General features: G+C 36.5%; 2 non-coding genes across 2 annotated transcripts; both read right to left on the bottom strand.

The window, feature by feature from the left end:
- Positions 1-2,551: 2,551 nt before the first annotated feature.
- Trnaa-cgc (transfer RNA alanine (anticodon CGC)) lies at positions 2,552-2,623 on the bottom strand. The gene has a single exon. It is a non-coding gene; the product is annotated as a tRNA-Ala (tRNA).
- A 9,053-nt stretch (positions 2,624-11,676) lies between these two features.
- On the bottom strand, positions 11,677-11,748 carry Trnaa-cgc (transfer RNA alanine (anticodon CGC)). Its single transcript has one exon. It is a non-coding gene; the product is annotated as a tRNA-Ala (tRNA).
- Between the last annotated feature and the right edge of the window lie 7,332 nt (positions 11,749-19,080).

The raw sequence follows: 19,080 nt of genomic DNA, 5'->3' as shown, positions 1-19,080 counted from the left end.
CTAACTTCTTGACATATCCTCGTTTCGCAAGGGAGAATCCCGGGGTTCAAATCCCGACATCTCCATAGACATTTTATTTTACTACAGATCTCCCAAACAACAGGTATTGCATTCGATTTGAAGCTCACTATGCTGCTGAAGGTCTACGAAACTTAACGCGGTTGAACACTGACGGCATATTGAACAATGTTGACAATAATAATCTCCACATTAGTATCTCATTACCATTAACAATAATAATCTCCACATTAGTATGTCATTACCATTAACAGTAATAATCTTCACATCAGTACTCATTACCATTAACAATAATGATCTCCACATTAGTACTGTCATTACCATTAACAATAATGATCTCCACATTAGTATTGTCATTACGATTAACAATAATAATCTCCACATTAGTACTGTCATTATCATTAACAATAATGATCTCCACATTAGTACCGTCATTACCATTAACAATAATGATCTCCACATTAGTACTGTCATTACCATTAACAATAATAATCTCCACATTAGTACTGTCATTACCATTAACAATAATCTCCACAATAGTACTGTCATTGCCATTAACAATAATGATCTCCACATTAGTACTGTCATTACTGTTAACAATAATAATCTCCACATTAGCACTGTCATTACCATTAACAATAATGATCTCGACATTAGAAATGTTATTACCTTTATTAGTACTTTTTTTCTTGTTCTCTGCAACCGTGTGGATATTGCCGATTATCATTTTTATCGTATTAACTCATGTATCTAGATTATAATTATTGCAATTGTATATTCCGTTTATGTGGCGCTCAGCTGAAATAAAGGATATTATTATTATTATTATTATTATTATTATTATTAAAACCGTAAATTTCTTCTGATGGACATGTACCCGTAAACAAACTCGACTAACACTAAGGAGATTATAATCAACCAAAGCAACTGTTGGAACACATAAAACAGAGAGGAATTCCAAAGCACTGTGAACGGTTGCAGTTAAAAAAGTCATAAAGGGAACCTTTCCGGAGCACAGGAAGACAAAACAGAAAAGATGAATATCCGTCATCGAGTATTTTACTTAACAGTTGTAGACCCAGGGGAGAATAACTGAGTTACAAGGAAAATTGGTCTGGTCTTTTTCCTTCACATCCCTCCAATTAATTTTCCTCAAACAAGTCTTGTGATTTTATGAAAGAGGTGAAGGTGGCAGGAGCTTTTCTTGAATGAAGATCATTCTTTGTTCTGCAACATGATGAAAAAGCTAATCAACAAGAAATCCATATTAGTTTTGAATGAACGCAAGAAAACAAGAGGATATGAAATATAATTGAAGATTAAAGACTTGTACACATCCCCCTCTTACTCTTTGATTACTTTTTGACATTTATTCAAATTTACAGAGCTTCGCAACTTGCAATAAATTGGTTTTAGAGATTTTAAAAGATAACATTACGATTAGCAGTACGTTAATAAAGGATGTAATGTAATGCGGTCTACAGAGAAAGGAAAGAGCATTTATGTGGTACTAATAACAGTAACTTTTAACTGTTCAATGACCTGTACGAAACTGTGACAAAATATTTCTGGAATAAAGGAAGAAAATTGTGACTTTTTGGTCCATAGGAGTTAATGCAGCTCTCTCTCTCTCTCTCTCTCTCTCTCTCTCGAAACATATCGGTAAATATCACGAGAATCCTACAACAGTATATGAAAGAAATGTACCGATTAATTTATTCAAATGACAAATGAACGAAAAATTAAATACGGCTGTTTTGAAAGGGACAAAAATCACTAACTGTAAAACCGGCTGGCATTCATTGGCATTCACTATTTAAAATTTTAGGTACTAATTTCCCAGCATTTCAAAGGATGCTCGTAAATATCCGAGCAATATTTGCTCATTTTCCATTCAAGCTAAAAATTAAAATAGTGCGTTTTTTTTTTTCTTCTTTTTTTTTTTGCTCTCCGCGTTTTCGTGCGTTCACGCGCTTTTTTTTTTTTTTCGTGAACGCAGTTGTTTTTCCATCCCTGTTTTTCAGTGCTTTCATTCGTTCAAATGCAGATTCCTGAATAGTTACAATACTTAAAGTATATCGTCATCATGACGCAAATTATACTATAGATTTCTTAATGAAATGCTTTTGGTCTTTTCTTCCACTTACATACGGTTTAATGTCTGAATTTATCTCTCTCGAAAGTTCACACACACACACACACACACATATATATATATATATATATAGTATATATAATATATATATATATATATATATATATATATCAGTGAGTAAAATTCCGTATTCCAATATAAAGAACAGTTTATTGGTCAGGTTAAATAACGTCCATATCAGTGCAGATTCCAGGCTCGTAAGTTTCAATATAGTAACAGCATTTTCACCGCGGTATCATTGATCAATTGTTAGGACTTTTTTTTATCAGAACCTCTAGACAACGGACAGATGGGTATCATGTCGCAAGATATATTACATCAAGTAACCATGGTACAAATAACTCTGTAAATATTAATGACGTCCTACTCAAAATTCCTTGGAGATGCCGGGGATTGAACCCGGGACTTCTCACATGCGAAGCGAGCACTCTACCTCTGAGTTACACCCCCAGTGCCACTTTCGAGTGCCAAGAGTACTTCTCTTTTCGATTGACTCTTCGTCCCGTCATTTGAAAACCGTGCCACTCCTATCTCGATCCCATTTTCTTTATAATCTTTCTACTCTTTTCAATTTCTACGAAATCTCCCGCATGTGACATTTACTCTTATCTAATCATTACAACCTCTATATTCTATCCACGAAACTTTTCACTCTCGTTTTAAATAATGCTCATTGTTTATGCTATTTTTTTACTTTTATCACAACCCTGGTTCTGGAAGCAAGTTTCGTTCGAATTACATGTTATTCATTTGTCAGCAACCACTTCAAATGTCATAAACAGAATAATGACTGTATTCTAAGAATGCCATGCTGACCAGTCGAATGACAACTTGAAGCTTAAAAAATGATTTCCAAAACATGACATCTTTCGTTATTCTTACAGTGTGGTGTAGCAACTTTCTATATTCCCATTTTAGTAACAGTGTTAAATTTTTCTTTTTAAGATTTCTACAGGCGAGCTTCACTGCGTTCTCTCTCAGTGCATATAACGCGTTCATAAACGAGAACAGATCACAAGAAGCTACTTTTCGTTATGCCTATTCAATTACATTTTTTTCCATTTGCATTTTGGCTGAATGTACTTCCGATCAAGAACGGTCCTGGTCTCCCTTCTCATATTCAGGCGAAATCATCTTTCGATCACCATTAGAATTTATGAAAGCATCTACGCATCGCGCAAAATAGATCACTTTGGGCTCAAACACGCGAGATATGCCTTCTCAAAATATGCGAGAATTTTTCTTTGGAAACCGCGGAAGGAAGGAGAGAGAGAGAGAGAGAGAGAGAGAGAGAGAGAGAGAGAGAGAGAGAGAGAGAAGGAGGAGGAGGGGGGGGGGGGGGGAGAAAAGAGAGAGAGGAAGAGGAGAGAGAGAGAGAGAGTAGAGAGAGGGGGGGGGAGGACCCGTGAAAGTATTAAACACCAAGCACATACACATGAATGACTGATGAAAAACATATTACGCCTTTGAATGTCGTGATGACATTTTTTCAAGAGAAATACTGCTATCAGACAAAAAACTTTTCCATCTATTATCGGAAGCGTAGCTAAAATCGCGGATGTTCCCCTACATATGATTTCATCTATGAAATGGAATTACGGCCCCATTGTTGGCATCCGTTCGGGTTTCCTTCTTCTGAATCAAACCGCTTTTATTGCTTACTGGACGGAATCTGACGATTCTTGTTCCGGAATAAAGCAATCCCTGAAACTTGTAAATCCGCTAAAATGACGAATATTTCTCTCTCTCTCTCTCTCTCTCTCTCTCTCTCTCTCTCTCTCTCTCTCTCGTGAGACGATAAACACAAATCTTAGTATTCTGCAAAAGAAAACTATTGAGATGACGTTGTCTGCCCGTCCGCCCTCAGATTTTAAAAACTACTGAGGCTAGAGGGCTGCAGATTGGTATGTTTATCATCCACCCTCCAATCATGTAACATACTAAATTGCAACCCTCTAACCTCAGTAGTTTTAATTTAATTTGAAGCTATGTTTAGCCCTGGATCGTGCGTCTGGCACCGCTATAGGTTCCAGCCGCCGACTCATCTTCACTTGACCGCATGCGGTGAGCAACTGAGTGCAACACATCGAGAGTATCATACAGCATTATACGCTGTCAAGAAAAATCGTTTCTTCGGGGCATTTTTTACTTGTTTTCACCGTAATCACAGAATAATCGCAAATGAAAACACATAAGCCTCCACAACGACGAAAAGAGGAGAATGGAAGGACACCAGCATCCACGTTTTAGTTTTGACGAAATAGGGCGCAAAAACAAAAACAGAAACAAAGAAAAAGCAGTTCTGTCGACACGATACTCCATAAATCAGGATCCCGACTGGACTAGGAAAAAATCCACGAGCTTCACAACCGCGGTGAATGATGATGCCTGGTACGATTATACGCACACACCCAGGGAAGGTGTCCTGATGCACTCAGGTGTGGATGGCGTATTTGTATACGCTCCCGCACAATGAACTAAGAGCTTTATGCAAGAACATTGCAAGAGACCTCTACATCTCTTTTCATTTCATAACGGAAAGATTGATTTTTTCCCGATTTCTTTCTGTAGAGAATTTCTACTTTTTTTTTTTTGGAGGTGGGGCTGGGGGGGCACTTCTGACTGAAATTCCTCTTATATAGTTGACCCGTTGAATAAAAAAATTTAAATCTATAATGGTCCTACCGCCAAAGAGAAATTTTTTTGAGGAGGCAATAAAGAGGCATTTATTGGGTCCGAGTTTTTTCAAAGACCTTATGGGATAGCTTTGTTATGTCCTTTGTCATAGGCAAGGTATCAAACGAACTAATAGTTCGCATTCTGAATGGAAATTGCCATTATGCTTGGCTTCAATCACTTTCAAGAGGTTTTATGGAAAACATTATAAATTATGTATAAACGTGTATATATATACACATATATACACACACATCGTAGAGCGATTGATAGATAGCTACCTCTGAGAAACAACTAATAGAAATGCTAAGAATGTCTTCATTCACAAATAGCGTTAGATTCTGTTGTCCGAATTGCCACCAAAATCGGATATCTCTATCATATGGACTCCTCACTGAAAAGGAATTAGGCCACCATTGATGGAAAGCATTCCTTGCTTTTCAATACTTCTGGATGGAAATCGGCAGGTTTCTGTTTACGCACCTTAGACATTTCTTTGGAATTTGCAGTTTTGTTACTCGTTCATATAAAAAAATCAATAATTGACCGATATTTCACAACAGTTATAATTAGCACACGGGAATGACATAATGATCTACAACAATGAATAAGTGAACATAAATATCTACATTCATGAAAAATTGAAGATCAATATCTACAATAATGAAAAAATATTCATAAAAATCTACAACCATGAAAAGGTATACATAAATATGTACAACAATGAATGGGTGAGCATAAATATTCTACAATAATGAATAAGTGAACATAAATATTACAACAATGAATAGGTGAACAAAAATATCTCTAACAATAAGAGAGCATAAATATCAACAACAATAAGTGAACTTAAAATTTCTACATTGAGTGAACATAAGTATTTACAATACTAAATGACTGAATATAACTATCTACAATACTGAAAAGCGAACATAAACATCTGCAACCATGAATAAGTGACTGAAAGGACTATAAGTATTGCCCTTTTGTTTAATAAGAAAATCAAGAAAAACAAAGAGAAGCTTGAGGACAAGAACTTTCATTAATCCCGATATAAAGGAGACTGAAAATAGAATCCATGAGACTCTCCACGACTATGAATGATGCTTCTGGGCACAGATAAGTGTCTAAGAAAGTTGTCACGGCTCCTTTAGAGACAGGAGGTGTAATTGTGATCACAAGTGAAAGGTGATTACATAACCCCAGTCTTGCGTCACTCCTCTAATTTGGTGAACGGAACTGGAAAATGGATCTGTCTCTTGCTATCTACTTCTACAAGTTCTAGTACCTAGATTTCCCCAAGATGCCTAACCTGTTGCTTCTGAGAAAACTCGGCTGCAGACTACTTGCATTTATCTTGTAGCATATTTTCCTTACTTTTCTTGTATCTTATGTCTTAGTTCCTTTGTGTCTTACGTAGTATTTTCCTTGTATCTTGTGTTTCAATTTCCGTGAGTCTCATGTCTTACATTCTTTGGATCTTATGTCTTATTTTCTTTGTATATTATGTCTCACTTTCCTTCTCTTGTATCTCAGAGCGCTGAATAAATTCGTTTTTCAACACCTCCACTTTTAGCTCGAAGTAAGATTCACCAAATATTAAGTTACACATCACTTGCTGTAACTATTGCTTATGAGAGAGAGAGAGAGAGAGAGAGAGAGAGAGAGAGAGAGAGAGAGAGAGAGAGAGAGAGAGAGAGAAATTTCGCAGCGATTTCCCGACGAGAGGACGAAATTAACCGGGGATTCCCCGACACGATACGTCCGTAATTAAGCCTCGCGAACATAATGATAATGACGTCTAATGTCCTTATACTTAAGGCGATAAATGATGTCGGCGTAACAGGGTTACGCAAGCTATTCAGATATTAATGACCATATGAATGATGATTATGCCGATGGAATTAGGGTTGGTAGCGAATACAGGATTGTTCGTATACGTAATCTGGTAATTGAGTGACTTCAAGAAATGTTGAATGTTTCCTCGTTAAATTAAAGTTGGAAAAGTTTGTTACACTTATTTTCATAACATTACATACACCTTTGCATGGTATGTATGTATGTGTATATATATAACATTACATACACCTTTGCATGGTATGTATGTATGTGTATATATATATATATATATATATATATATATATAGATATATTATGTTGTTGTATACGTATCATGTATACTATAGAGACGTATGTATCACTCTCTCTCTTTATGTATGTATGCATGTAGGTGTATGTATGTGTGTACATAAAACCCTTTAATACCTAATATCTGGATAAGCATATTATATACATACACACACACACACACACACACACACACACACATATATATATATATTATATATATATATATATATATATTATATAAAACACGTATGACACAAAGAAATACAACCAGCGTGATTTCTGTTATCTGGTTTCCTCGTGAGGTATGTACGTCAGCCATATTTCATCTTCACAAAATGATCCCGTGATTAATGGAAGAGCTCCTGTGGAAGAACTGTTTTATTTCCATAATGGATAATGAGGTTCATTACTAATTATTCAAGGAAAGAGAAAGAGTGCATCAGAGATATATATATATATATATATATATATATATATATATATAATATATATATATATATATATATACACACACTTATATATATATATATATATTATATATATATATATATATATATATATATATATATATATATATATATATATACATATATATATATATATATATAATGCTTTTTGTGAATAAATAAAAAAAATGAAATTTCTTTACTACTAAATTATAAAAAAATACATTCAGGATCAGGTCATCACTCAAGAAACTAAATTTCTTTCAATAAAGCACACCTAAATCCGTGGCTATGGCACCAATTTTTATTCAATTGCTTTCTGAGACAAATGAAATCATCGTACTTATTTCTCTGCAACTGCACTCACTTCCGCACAGGAACAGCCTACTTCTCTTCAGTTCTAATTATAAACCTTCCTTTAATCTGTAACTGGCATCAGGTCCCTCTCTGAAAGGGGCAGAGAACGAACGTGATTGGCAGACAGTGAAATATTGAATTAGGAGTTCGATTGTGACTTATCAGATGTGCCCTGTTTGGCGAGTCTGGGCTGGGCGGGGATGGGCGGGTTGGAGAGAGAGAGAGAGAGAGAGAGAGAGAGAGAGAGAGAGAGAGAAATCCCTGTATCTGAGGACACTCGCATTTTTCATACATATTTTATAGTTCACTGTAAGCTACCAGATGAAAACGGCAATCTGAATAATCATATTTTCCTCCTAGTTTTACGAAATTTCAGTTGACAAGATACTATTTGAATTTCTCTAGATCTACTTCGGACTTTCACACGTCTGAGGGCTCAAACGCTTTCTTGTCACTTGTTCAGTGATATGTATCAGCGCTGCTCCAACCCGACAGGTTAACCAAAGGGGTTGTAGGTGGATGAAATTGGGCTACCGGTGCGCTGATGAACTATGAATATATCAAGGAATAAGAGCCACGGATCAATCTTCAGAGTCAATATAAAGGCTTGCCGACAATACTAATATAATTGGATGCAGACAATTTGAATATTTACCAATCAAAGTATTTTTTAAATATAATATTTCCATCAGATAATATTTCCAAAAGCATAATATCAAACTAGACATAATATTTACAAAAAAAGGTACAATTCTTTGACGAGATACAATTTATAATTTTAAAACAACAACACCGACTTTATACTTATAAATCATGTTAACGGCATAAATTCAAATATACATACACTACATAAAGACAAACGTCAAATACACACACACACACACACACACACACACACACACACATATATATATATATATATATATATATATATATATATAGATATATATATAGATATATATATATATCTTACTTATATTAAAGAATAAAGGCTCTTCTGTGTCTAAAGGACCGGTTGCTTCTCAGACTACGTGAATGTTATTTTTTCTTTACTTCTAATTTTGTTTTTGACAAAAACAAATAACTACTGATCCACTGCAAAATCCGTGCATTCAGCATCTTGACTATGGAAACCTTACTTCCTCATCTGCCCAAAATCCCCGGCCAAGAAAATTCCTAAAGTAACAACAAATTTATAAACCTAGTATACTGCAGTCCTATGCAGTAACATCAATAGCAAGGTACAGTGGCTGACACCACAGGGCACGTATAGAACGTAATTACCGACCTAGGACGGGTCAATGGCATGGGACACTAATGCACTCTGTCCAACAAGTAAACCTGCTAAAGATCTGTGGAACACTTGGGAGAGAGAAATTGCCACATCAATGGTGGTGAAACCTTTTCTTTGGCATCAGTGGTGGTGAAACATTTTTTCTAGCATCAATGGTGTGAAACCTTTTCTTTGGCATCAGTGGTGGTGAAACCTTTTCTTTGACATCAATGGTGGTGAAACCTTTTCTTTGGCATTAGTGGTGGTGAAACCATTTCTTTGAATTCAGTGGTGGTGAAACCTTTTCTATGGCATCAGTGGTGATGAAACCTTTTCATTGGCATCAATGGTGGTGAAACGTTTTCTTTGACATCAATGGTGGTGAAACCTTTTCTTTGACATCAGTGGTGGTGAAACCTTTTCTCTGGCATCACTGGTGGTGGAACCTTTTCTTTAGCATCAGTGGTGGTGAAACCTCTTCTTTGGCATCAATGGTGGTGAAACCTATTCATTGGCATCAATGGTGGTGAAACCTTTTCCTTGGCAGCAATGGTGGTGAAACCTTTTCTTTGGCATCAGTGGTGGTGAAACCTTCTTTGGCATCAGTGGTGGTGAAACCTTTTCTTTGACATCAGTGGTGATGAAACTTTTTCTTTGGCATCAATGGTGGTGAAGCCTTTTCTTTGGCATCAATGGTGGTGAAAGCTTTTCTTTGGCATCAGTGGTGGTGAAAGCTTTTCTTTGGCATCAGTGGTGGTGAAAGCTTTTTTTTGGCATCAATGGTTGTGAAACCTTTTCTTTGGCGTCAATGGTGGTGAAACATTTTCTTTGGCATCAGAGGTGGTAAAACCTTTTCTTTGGCATCAATGGTGGTGAAACGTTTTCTTTGGCATCAATAGTGGTGAAACATTATATTTGACATCAGAGGTGGTAAAACCTTTTCTTTGGCATCGATGGTGGTGAAACCTTTTCTTTGGCATCAGAGGTGCTGAAACCTTTTCTTTGGCATCAGTGGTGGTGAAACATTTTCTCAAGAATCAGAGGTGGTAAAACCTTTTCTTTGGCATCAATGGTGGTGAAACCTTTTCTTTGGCATCAGAGGTGGTAAAACCTCTTCTTTGGCATCAATGGTCGTGAAACCTTTTCTTTAGCATCAGTGGTGGTGAAACCTTTTCTTTGGCATCAATGGTGGTGAAACCTTTTCTTTGGCATCAGAGGTGGTAAAACATTTTCTTTGGCATCAATGGTGATGAAACCTTTTCTTTGGCATCAGAGGTGGTGAAACCTTTTCTTTGGCATCAATGATGGTGAAACCTTTTCTTTGGCATTAGTGGTGGTGAAACCTTTTCTTTGGCATCAATGGTGGTGAAACCTTTTCGTTGGCATCAGAGGTGGTAAAGCCTTTTCTTTGGCATCCATAAGTAATGTCTACAGTGCAAGGATGGACTATCTCCCTACAGAGGCCTTTTCTTGGGGAAGAAACGACAAACATTCCAATTCCTCGGTATAAAGCCCTTCATTGATTATCTGTGTCCTCCCCGTGTTTGGAATGAGTTAGAGAATGGACGATGGCATGTAGATTGCTACCACACGCCAACTGTTGCTGCTGCAATAACAGTATTTAGGCAACCTTCGGATTTAGAAATAATACTATTTATCTAACGGTCGACATGAGAAAGGCTAAGCGAATTTTGTCTGAGGATTCATAAAGAAGCTCAAAATGCCTTGCAGATGGCGGGGACTGAACCTGGGACTTCTTTACCTGAGATACAATCACAGTGCCAAACTACAGTGCCACTAAAACTTCTCTATCTTATCATCCTATAACACTCCTCTCTCACTTGTATCACGACAGCATTACTTCTTCCTAATCTGTGGCACACGCTACTGATAAGATAAGTCTTTTTGAAGCTCATTCCGCTCTGCATTTCGATTTTGCAAAGATAAATTGAGAAGCGATAAGGAAATTCTTGCGTGAAATTTAAGATGGCTAACATGATAAAAAGCCAGTTTTTTTTTTTTTAAGTGTACAAGCATTTCTAAATATCTTTTGGTTTTAGCGTGCACCAAAGAGAGAGAGAGAGAGAGAGAGAGAGAGAGAGAGAGAGAGAGAGAGAGAGAAACAGGATGCAATTGAACCGTTATTTATTTCTCATCCATGTTCTATGGTACATTCTTTCTCTCTCTCTCTCTCTCTCTCTTTATATATATATATATATATATATATATTATATATATATATATATAATCACATCACCACAGTACCTTTTCCACCTGTGGTGTGTGTGATCAACAAATGACGTATTAATATGATTATAATGATAGAATGCTGATATTGCATGAGACAGAGATGGCAACAATTAGATACAGTAGTCACTGTCTAAGCTGTCAATACACAATGACTGAGGTAAAACTTCGAGAGGGGGAATCGATACATCAATGGCACCCACTTAACCCCCTTGCAGGATCCCTGGAATCGACGCGTCATCACATAATTCGCGCTGCAGCTGCACGAACAATGTATTTTCTAAACTTCAGACTAGTCCTTCACATTTTGCGTGGGAATTATCAGTAATGTGGTTTTATCGATTGATTCATGACAGGATTAATCTAAAATTCCTTGGAGATGCCGGGGATTGAACCCGGGACTTCTCACATGCGAAGCGAGCACTCTACCTCTGAGTTACACCCCCGTGCCACTAGAGAGCGCCAGTGGCTCTTTTTGTCCAAATTTATTCATTACTTCTTTATCTAGCGCACATTTCCACCTTCTTTTTTTTTTAAGTAAATTGGGTAAGCAAATACACAATTATTTCTCTCTCTTTTTTTTTTACAATTTAATATATATTTTCAATCCAAACTAAATCACATGTTTACCATTAAAACTTTTATTTTTAATAAGGTAATCAACATTTACAATACATTATATATATATGATAATGATGTAGATCATGCTATTTTTCCATTTCCCTATAAGGACTGTTCTAATGTATTAATGATATAAGACGTTTAATTCAAAACCTAAATTTTATGTTAGGACAGCTTATATATATTATATTCTATATATATTTAATATATATATAATTATATATATATAATATATGATATATATATATATAGATCTATATATATATATAATATTAATAGATATATATAAATATATATATACACGTATATGCGTTTATGCATACATAAACGTACGCAAAGTCATATGTATGTACTACATACATACATAAATACATATATATATATATATTAATTGCTGTATGCGGGAATTAAACGCCGCTGTCATTAACCTTTTAATTAGGGTGAACTCGAACCGCACGTTCCAGTATTCCATTTAGCTTTCAATTAAGCAGGAATTATGGTCCAAGAAAAACCAACATTCTTCTTACGCACAAGATTAATAAGGTACCCTTAGCCCCCGGGCATATTTTCACGAGTTTTTCTTGCCATTGCCTATTTTGTTTTCAAGTGCATTTCCCGTAATTTGTCCTTCCGTTTTTCAAATCACGACTTATTCGTCTGCAGTCAGCTTAAAACGCAGTTTTTATTTTTCCTGTAAAGCATTTAAAACTTTATTTCTTTTTATCTTTTTCCAGTTTTATATGCCTTGGCGTGCATCTCAGGTCACAGGATTTTTTTTTCTAAAGTTCGCGGTACTTGGTAAAAAATGTTGTACGACAATGCATTTCTTGAACAATGAAAACTAACAATCCCATTTTATTCATTCTCGATTATCAAGTAACGATTCTCATGAAAAACGCTCGGACGGACTCGAAGGCAGTACGATGTTGCTGATGCTTTTGTTGGCCTTGAGGGAAATGTCTACCTACAACATGAAAGCCTTTGGAATGTAAGTGATTATAGCGGCCGATAAACCATAATATCAAAATCTGGTGGATTAATAAACTAAACAGCTCTTTTACCGTAGCATATATACTTAACGTTAAAAGTGCTAGACCCCAATCCTACGACCCTCCCCCACACTCCTACGCCCACCTCAAAAAAAAAAAAAAAAAAAAAAAAAAAAAATCAACAACAACAACAATCATAAGGCAAACCGAAGCTAGAATCACGTGTTGCTATCGAGCTGTGCCTGTCGTCGGCCTTTGCCAAAAAGAGTAAACTACAGTACTGTTGTACCTTGGAAAATGAGACAGCATTAACTAACACGAACCATGTTAACGGCAGCTCGGGGTTCGTGCTCACTGCAGTAAAACATGTCATAAACACAGGTTGACAACTTATCGCACACACATCGCACAGAATGATGCAAGTCAACGACTTATTGACAGTTCTAACAAGTGCTTCTTATGATAAAATAGCATTTACGAAAGATGCGTTCTCCGCTTACGGGCGCTGACTAGTTTTTTACTTGTTTGTGAAATCTATAAGTTGGCAACATGTGTTTATGACATACTTTGCTCTTGCCTGAACGCAACCTCAGACAACAGACTTCACTGAATGTTTCAGAATATTCAGTCCCATTATACAAATGACAATAATATGCTGATAAGTCGCAATGGTTTTTTACGTTTATTTGAGTTAAAGCATATATTTTGAACTTAATGTAATTTTGATGAGAGAGAGAGAGAGAGAGGAGGAAGAGAGAAGAGAGGAACTGAGAGAGAGGAGGAGACCGAGAGAGAGCGAGAGAGAGAGAGAGAGGAGATGAGAGAGAGAGAGAGGAGAGAGAGAGAAGGAGAGAGAGGAGGAGAGAGAGAATGGGGGGTGGTTTAAACCTTATATTTAAAGACACATTCATTCGCAAAACTGACTGGCCATCAGGAAAAAAAAATTCCATTAATTTCGCCGGTCACATCAGAAAACTTTATAAAAATGGACAACCACGAATTAGCCTCTAAAAGTGCCATCATCAAAACGTCTCTTTGATTTATGTCGTGAATCAAGTTAACAAACACAGCAGGAACAAATTTCCTATGGGGCTTAATTCTAAAATGGTAAAAAATCTTGCTACTTATTCATTTGTTTCTGCTGTTGCACTCACTTGCCAACGTTTTCTTTTTAGTTTCATAAAATACCTTTATCGTATGTCTGACAAAAGTTACTACTGTTAATTAAAAGAACGTCCAAGTATTTGACATACTTTATTTCATTTCACATATATACAGTATTATAAATATATATACATATATACATTCATGAATGTAAGTATATTTCTACCACGGAAATAAGAGCGTAATATAAAATAGAATCAGAAAATATGGCCACGAGGAAAGTGAAACAACGGAGTGCATCACATTTCATCTTTCCTTCGCAGCATATCCAAGGAAGATTGGGAATGCCTTAATATACGAGCGAAAAATTTTGCACTCTATTGTTTCACTTCCTTCTGCCATAAGCACACACACTCTCTCTCTCTCTCTCTCTCTCTCTCTCTCTCTGTATATATATATATATATATATAATATATATATATATATATATATATATATATATATATATATATATATATATATATATTCTTACATATGAGCCGGCCTCGTGTGGCCCAAAACGTAAAGGAAAAAATATTATATGGAAAGGCAAGGTAACTGGATTTTAACTTACCTTAAAAAAGGAGGGTTTTGATATTATTATTTTTAGAGAAAAAGGTCGCCAGAAAACTCAGCTAATTACTTTACATACATTTATTTACAAGAGGCCGTTTACTGGCCTGGAGAAAGAGTAAATGCAGCTTGTCCACACGGGGACTAATATTATCTCTCACAAGGGGATAGTTGGCTAAAATGAGATTCACGTAAAAGTTGGTTTTCAAAATTATTCATATTATCTTGCGGTAATGCAGCACTTTCAGGCGCGAAGACTTGGACACGTGACTCAGCAAATCTGGAAAAGATCCCAGATTAGACACAAAGGAATTAAAGATTTCTTGCACAAGTTACAGTACTTACTTTGTCTAACACACTGGGGAGGAACTCTTAGTGTTAAATGAAATATTCAATGACTTCATTTGTCTGGGACGATCACAAAAGGGAGGCATGCGGCCACGAGGCAGTGAAAGGAACATAGGAATGTTCATTTGAGAATTAGGAGTTTGAATTTTGAAAATGGGGAGTAGTTACGACTAGGAGGGAAAGAACTGGCAATATGACTGATTCACAAGACGTCCCTGGATGCCATAGTAAGTGGACCTTTGTAGAATGCGGCGTCGGCCTTGTCTCAGGTCTGGGCGCGCCAGTAACGCCGTGGGAAGCCTAATGGGAAGGCTGGGACATATGGGAGGCCTAATGGTAAGGCTGGGACATCCGTCCGAGGTCACAGCTTGGAGCAGACTGAGAGCGACTGCATGGGTTAAGCATTGGTGTTGGGGGTCAGCTTATCCCCCCAAGAGCAGGGCATCCTGGAAACAACATACGGCCAGCAAAGGGTTCACAGGAAAAAGGAGCTTAAGACGTAGGCCTAATAAGTACCTAGCTAGCTACACACTTCCCTTTGGGATACGTCCTTAAGGCTGACAGGAGTCTTTCCCGCAGCTAACAGCTGGCGCCGGGCTTGCCTAGTCTGGGCTGAGTTTGTGTTTCTCGCCTAAATCAGCTGATATTCGGGTAAACATGGCTGCTCTTTTAGAAATAAAATAGATTAAATAAATGCTGGAGAGACGAGGCGATCTATATTTGTAACAATATATATTGCCATAAGCACTCTCTCTCTTTCTCTCTCTATATATAATCCTGCTCAAATGGCTGATATAATTGTCAAGCTCATTCTGAAGGCATGAAAACCACTCGGCAGTAGGCGAGTATTTCTCTGAGAGGTTAAGATGGCACAGCTCGCAATCTCATACCTTCCCTACTTACTGTTTCTAGTCTATCCTTCCATTTCGTTTGAGGATGTCATCAACTCCATCATTATTATTTCAGTAGATGAAACCTATTCACTATTCGCATGGAATAAGCACACAGGGACCGCTGAATTGAAAGTCAAACTTCTAAAGAATGTTGGTTTCAGCCTACCACCGCAGACCCCACACTGGAGCAGTAACTGATCAACATACAGAGGCAGTGATTTTTCATCGCCCAAGGGGAGACGCGAACCCTAGACATCTGAGCGGAATTCCACGACACTTAACAACCATACCACCGGACCATTATTAACAACCATACCACCGGACCAGTACCATACGTCTAGCATTGAAAAGGCTTTAAAGAAATACTGGGCAGGAAATTACTCCATTAAAGCCTTAATCTTACAAAATTACTATCCAGTAGAAGCTTATAGGACAGAATTCGTAGAGCTTTGGAATAAGACAGAAAGCAAACACGCAGCAGTCACAAATATACAACAAATTTATGACAAGCAAATAAAAAAGAAGTCAGGAGAAAAACAAATAAAAGAAAAGGTAACGACATACATGCAAAATACGAAATCAGGAACAAGTAAATAAGAAGAGATTGTCCGCAAAGCACAGATATGACAGATATTAAATGCAAAACAAAAGACCCGTATTCAACGACTATCATCTATTTCCCAGCGCTGTATCTTCTCCAGAACTAGACCCGAAGGGAGCGAGAGTGAAGACCCAAAGTCTCGAAAACAAAATGGCACCGAACATAGAAGACTCCTAAAAAATATAAATAATTTCAAAACTTTCTTCTGCAGAGTTTTCGAAATCCGAACACTCCTGTTGTCTAGTGTATTGAATTTACATATGTTGGAATTTTTAATGCTTGTCATGCATTTATTCATCTCTCTCTCTCTCTCTCTCTCTCTCTCTCTCTCAGTTTCCGGATTTCAGGATATAACTGAAACTGAATCAGAGTATCGCTCTCTATCTCACTATGTAATTGGAGGTCTCTCTCTCTCTCTCTCTCTCTCTCTCTCTCTCTCCTCTCTCTCTCTCTCTCTCTATATATATATATATATATATATATATATATATATATATATATATATATATATATATATATATATATATATATATATATATATATATATCACATCACCACAGTGTGAAAATATGCGAGTGTTCTCAGTTACAGTGATTTCTCTCTCTCTCTCTCTCTCTCTCTCTCTACTCGGCATCTCTCTCTCTCTCTCAGTCTCTCTCCTCTCTCTCTCTTTTTAGGTCATTCGCTTATTACCAACTGTTAATGGTTTTTTTTTTTAAACAATCGCTTTAACGGAAGCCACTCGAATTGCTTTGGGTCATTGGGATTGACAACGAACCTCTTCTGTCTATACAAAGAGTTCTCCACCCCTGAGTTAAGTTTCCATGATTGTTTTTCTATTCTGAATCCTAGTCTTCCTTATCTTTAACTATGTCTCTTATTTCATTATCCTGCATTCAATACAAGTATATGTATGCAAATGTGTATATAAATACATACATGCATACATACATATATACATATATAAATAATATATATATGTATATATATATATATATACATACTAAAAAGTGGGTTCTCTATTTTTAAGCTGTTCAGCAAGGGATGAATCCTCCGTGCAAATAACTTACCCTAAATTTCCGCAGCTTCACATACAACAAAATGACTCATTAGCAGAGCACGTAGCCAAGAAATATTTCCGTGCAATCTCCGTCACTCGCATCTAGAGATCTTGCACGAGAAGAGGGAGAGAGTTTAGAGAGAGAGAGAGAGAGAGAGAGAGAGAGAGAGAGAGAGAGAGAGAGAGAGAGAATTTGTAATTCTTTCATAAGTCTCTTCTGCTTTGTCTCTCTTGATAAAAAATCCCCCCCCCCAAAAAAAAAATCTATGATATTCATGAAAAAATTTCTAAAAATAAAAATTTAAAGGGATTAAAACTCCTCTAAGGAAGCATAACCATTTTTTGTTGCTGCTGAACCGAATGCATATTTATAGCTGACGCGGGAGAAAAATTGTCCAGTCGAAAGAAACGATAAGAGTATATCTCAGCCTCGGTTCGCCTACAATACCACGCTCAGCTGAGCAAAACTGTTTTGATTTACATAACGAGTGACTTTCTTTCTTTCAGACTTTGTACGTGTATTGTACGTGTTATGATATATTAATATATATATAATATATATATATATATATAGATATAAATCTAATACATTTAATATAATAACAATACAAATATATATATACATTTATATATATAACATACATACTATATATATACATATACATATGTAAATGTATTCAGGAATTCCCAAACCTCAACATTTAGCATTGGAAAACAATAACTTCCCCAATGATACATCATGGCTGCTGATTCCTCGACAAAATTTGCCTTTATAGCTCAATTTGCAACTTGCAAGGGGCAGTTGCTTGAGAGAAGATTTACGGGTAGGTAAGCAAATTATCTATTGCTGACCTTTTCTTTTCTCTCTCACTCAATTTCATTCATGTTGTTTGTTTCAAACACTTACCACTGTCTACAAATGCCATCATCCATACGATCTATTCCCGCAGTTCAAGCGCAGGCAATTGTGTATGAGAGAGAGAGAGAGAGAGAGAGAGAGAGAGAGAGAGAGAGAGAGAGAGAGAGAGAGAGAGAGGTGGGGATTGATTTCCCTTACACCGTTTCCAAAATTCTGATAGCATGACGATAAAAAAACGATAAAATCTGGAAATATTCGCCAGGTTAGAACTGGGATTTCGAAAAATAAGACTGATAGTAATAGCACACTAAATCAAATGAGAGAGAGAGAGAGAGAGAATTTACAAATAATTGCCGCAAGCTCCTTAAGTCCCCAACTGTACTTTCTTTTAGAATATTCGTATGCGAAATAAAAAGTAAGTAGAAGAAATTTCAACCTGTTAATGTTTTCATCAAGTCTTTGTCACTTATTCAGTAAATAATTATGCTGTTTTGTTGCAGTGTTTCCTCTCCCTGTGATAACTACATTGGAATGTAGGCAGGAGAAGGCTGATCTATTTGTTCTACTTCTCTGACAAGAATGAATTTACTTGAATAAAAACCGAGGACTGCAACGCTTAGCTAGAAAAAGAAAAGATCTATCTTAAGTCAGAAACGGAACGCTGCAGTAATCGCCTGCAAACAAACAAAGT

This window comes from Macrobrachium nipponense, chromosome 7, assembly GCF_015104395.2.
Source record: "Macrobrachium nipponense isolate FS-2020 chromosome 7, ASM1510439v2, whole genome shotgun sequence".
Lineage (NCBI taxonomy): Eukaryota > Metazoa > Arthropoda > Malacostraca > Decapoda > Palaemonidae > Macrobrachium > Macrobrachium nipponense.
The sequence above is the reverse complement of the archived record's forward strand: the minus strand, read 5'-3'. Positions and strand labels throughout refer to the sequence as shown.